The 4,294-nt window shown below is 37.0% G+C and overlaps 1 pseudogene; it reads right to left on the bottom strand.

Annotated features, from left to right (window-relative positions):
• Positions 1–1,260: 1,260 nt before the first annotated feature.
• LOC129301076 (probable receptor-like protein kinase At5g24010) lies at positions 1,261–3,122 on the bottom strand (annotated as a pseudogene).
• Between the last annotated feature and the right edge of the window lie 1,172 nt (positions 3,123–4,294).

Raw genomic sequence — 4,294 nt, 5'->3', positions numbered from 1 at the left:
CCGCAGAAGGCAGAACAGTGCCCAGTCATTGTTGAAGACTTGTGAAGCCAACTACAATAAGTTGACTCTGTATTATACGTGCCCATGAATGTACTCTATCTACGCAAGGCGATGGAGTAAAATCATACTGTTCAGTTTTCTCTTCTCCCCTGTCTTCTTTCTTTGTTTCTTTCTTTTCTTCTTGATATATCAGCAAGGTTTGAATACCATCATCAACTATCTTTCTGATCAGCATGCTTTTGTAATTTACCTGATGTGCACTTTCATCCTTTTGTCTCATTCCCTTTGTTTTCTTTTGGCCTAAGTCTTGTTCCCCATCGAACCCGCACATGTTCATTCCTGCAGATTATCTTTTATCTGTGTACAGAAGAAACCCAATTCCGTCGCTATACCATAATTTGGCAATTACTCAAACAAATATATCATCTCGCCTTTCTCCACTTCTCTCTTCCTCTATTAATCAGATCTATCAAATTTTAATAATTTTAATTTTTTTATTCATTTTACATTTGAACATGTCCACAGTACTTCTATAAAATTTTAAATCTAATCCGCTTAAATCTAATCTGAACAATACAGATTCAACAAAAAGAAAGATTTTTCAGATTTAAAAAACTCTTAACTTGTATGTCGAACTTTCATATTTTTCAGATCTTTGCCCGCCCTATTCTCAGTCGTCCTCAATTCTCATCCTCGATCTGAATGCATATATATTTAAATAACATTTTGAACCAAAGAAGAGAACGACAAACTTCAGTTTGAACTAATATATTTTCAGATTGAAACCACTCATACTTCTCAAGCAAGATTTTTTCAAATAATGCTTTCTCTTCATAAATATTATGGAAAATCAAAATTCAATTGCCAGATTCTGAAGGAGGGCAGCAGCAAATTTATTTGAACTAACAGTCTAAGGGATAGGATGTCCAACTAAGCTGCAAGAGTAATTGTCCATGCACCTAGATATAGAATTATAGAAAGTGTGAAATAGTGCTTCGTCTTCTTCAGGTTGAGCATGCTCATGTAAACTGAACATTGCTCTACAGTTTATTCAACAGAATTTGGTCAAGACTATTTTAAAATAATCTGGAGGCATCCCAAAAATAACTTTACATCAAAGTTTCATACCTATTTTCAAACGTCACAAACAAAAGATACAGGCATACAGCTTCAGACGAACAGATACAAAGTAACTAGAGCCAAGAGTTAAGCCTTACAGCATGGTATATATTATACACAAGCAAGAAGCAATTTAGGCACGGATGATACTCCCTAACTAGAGTACGTTTTGCAGAGAATTAAGGTTCAAAGCAATGTTATATGTTCAGGTTTACAAATCCCACTATTCCTTAAAGGCTTAAGGTGCAAAGCACTCCCTCCTCTTTCCTCTTCTTCCTCATCCAGTTATCCTACTCGTAGTCACCACCGGATCCGCTGACATTTTACACACAACTTATTTTCTTTCGGAATGAAAAGTGCTTATCTTAGCATGATCCTCTGAAATATCCACCGGCAACCTTGACCATGGGAATGAATCCCTTGATCCAAGTATCCTCCTACGAATCACCAAGGATATGCTTAATACAATGCATACAGCAGCCACCAAAGTAAGGAAAGCCCTGAATTCCCCCTTGACCAGCTTTTCAGAATGAAACCAGGACAAACCTCTCCATCAAGACTGTTGTGAGAATTGTTCAGTTTCATAACCTCAATTCCATTCAAGATGCCATCAACTACATATGGGATGCTTTTATTTGAGGATCCTATGTTGACACTCAAAGTCCCCAAGCTGTCTGCATCAACAACAAAATCAGCATAAAAGGGCGAAGCCAGTAAACCTGTAATGGAAGAAAGATCCAAATCTGCATATGCTAAATGCCCGTCGACATAAACATTGAAGTACAGCAACCAATCGAAATACTAGCAATGTCGCAGAAGTGCATCCGAATAAGATATTTATATCCCCCAACGACTGGAAATTCCCAAGTCATATTGACCCTAGGAACAGAAGCATTCTTACTTTTGATCAGCCGGGCACTGTTATACATATTGTCAGGCCCAACTTCACGGCTCGCACCTCCTCTTTGATACCTGATCCGACCCCCGAAGTACAATCTTTGACATTCAGAGTTGGGCTTGAAAAACCCATCATCAGGCATCCATGTCCTCCACAAGGAATCATTAAATGGAGTGACTTTAGGACCCCCAACATTCAACCTGTACACAACCTCAAGTGCTTGGTTGCTTAGACCATCAAAAATCACTATATTCTTCGAACTCACATACTGTGCAGTATCAGGCACAAGGTCTTTCGGAGCAGAGATCACCTCAATAGCATTCACAAATGCAAATTTGAATTTTCAGTTGGAACAAACATCACCACAAGCTTTTCAGCATCAACCCTTATTAGATACTCCATAATCCTAGGGTTTTCAGAACAGGCTCGGCTAAAATTGCTCATAACGACAAACCCATCAACCAAAACGTGAAATTGAGCATCACACAGATCGAATCCAGGAGAATCAAATGCATTAAAGTGAAGACGTACCATGTGGGTTCCTTTGTCTCGGATGGGGAATGCGTACTTCGAAGGGCTTCTGAAAATCCTAGCCGTGTGGTAGATCGGGGCCAACCCGGAGCAAGGTTTTCATTTCTCAGCGAAATCGAACTACCGGAAAACGACAAAGGCGAATCGTTGCTGGATAGATCACCGACGAACCGACGGTTGTCTACAGTGCTCACGGCCTCGGAACCGCAGTCGATGAGATAGTTGTCGAGGGGAGAGAGGAGGTGGGAATACACGGCAAGCGTGCGGAAACAAAGCAAGAGGAAACAAGGTACGAGGTTCAGCCGCAGAAACTCCATGATCGAGAGCTCGGAGAGAGAATTCAGAAGGCGAAGAACAGAAGTCAGCAGATGACTTTTCTACGTTCTCATCAATTTTCAGCAGCAATTGGAGGCGAGGTGACGAAGACCGATTCAGAGTGCCAATACGTGTGGGTCCTACTCCTACGCGCTCAGACTGTCAGACAGACTGTAAACCACACCGTCGATCTGTAATGGCATCATGAATTCATGATCTTCTTCAGTCGGGTACACAGCGGTAGTTTCGCGCAATGCATTTCCCATAACTGGATTTTACATCCTCATGCAATGCCAGGAATTTTTTTTTTTATACCAATTTTTTATAAATTATTTTTATTAATTTCATCGATGTTAATATAACAAAATATCAAAAATAAAGTATATAAAATTTTAAATATATTCTTATATAATAAAATTAAAAAATAATATTATATTACTTTTTTCATGAAAAATAATTATAAAAATATTTTTTAAATATTATTTAAAAAATATATCATAATTTATAAATAAAATTAAGTAAATTTTTAAAATATAATTTATAAATAATATTAGAGGAGTGTAAACCAATTGAAGGAAATATTAACCTTTTGTTCTTTTTTTTTTTGCCAACCTATTTTTTTATTACTCAAAATATTGTAGGTCAGCAATAGACTTTTTTTTTTTGGCCATATTAACCTTTGTGTTTAGTTTCCCCGCAAAGGGAGAGGAGAAAAGGTGAGGGAGTATTTTAATGGGTTTAAATTAAAAAAGGATAATTGTAGTTATAAAATTTTAATAGAGATAAAATGTAAAAGAATGTGAGAATTTTAATTAAGGATTATGAAAGAGATATAATTATCAATGACTCCCAAAAAAAAAATTGAAAATTCTCTCTAGAACTTCTTGATTAAACTGAAATAAAATGGGTGGCTAAAAAAACTAAAATACCCTTCTACAAAATTAACAAATACTTAGTTATTATCTAAATTTACTTGTCAATTGCTTGCTTATATTAGCTAATTCCTTAACAGTATTTGTTAAATAGTTAAATAGTTAATTTTGTGACTCTATAATTTTAAGAACATTACTTGTTGATTTTATAATTTAATTGTTAATGTAATAGCCCCAACTCATCAAGGGCCTCTCCCCCTAAATTTTTACCGTGCTAGACACACCTTTCATTAAGCCCCACACGAGACGACCCCTCCTAGAGAGAGTGTCAGGAGATAAGGCTTCCCCATAATAGTATGTGAGATTATTCTCCTATGATAAATATCGCAAGGAGAGCCTCCCCAAATTCGATCCTCCAACTTCTTCTACTTAACAAAGTTAAAATTGAACCTAGTACCACTAAGCGAGGTTCGATCCTCCAAACCTCTCCTACTTACGGAAGTTGTGGCTGAACCTAGTACCACTGAGTTGGCTCAATGGTAACAGGTTCAGCTTCAAC

The sequence above is a fragment of the Prosopis cineraria genome, unplaced genomic scaffold, assembly GCF_029017545.1.
Source record: "Prosopis cineraria cultivar Desert tree isolate PC_DT_omini unplaced genomic scaffold, ASM2901754v1 PC1880, whole genome shotgun sequence".
Taxonomy (NCBI): Eukaryota; Viridiplantae; Streptophyta; class Magnoliopsida; order Fabales; family Fabaceae; genus Prosopis; species Prosopis cineraria.
Note: the sequence above shows the minus strand (reverse complement) of the source record. Positions and strands in the feature narration are given on the sequence as shown.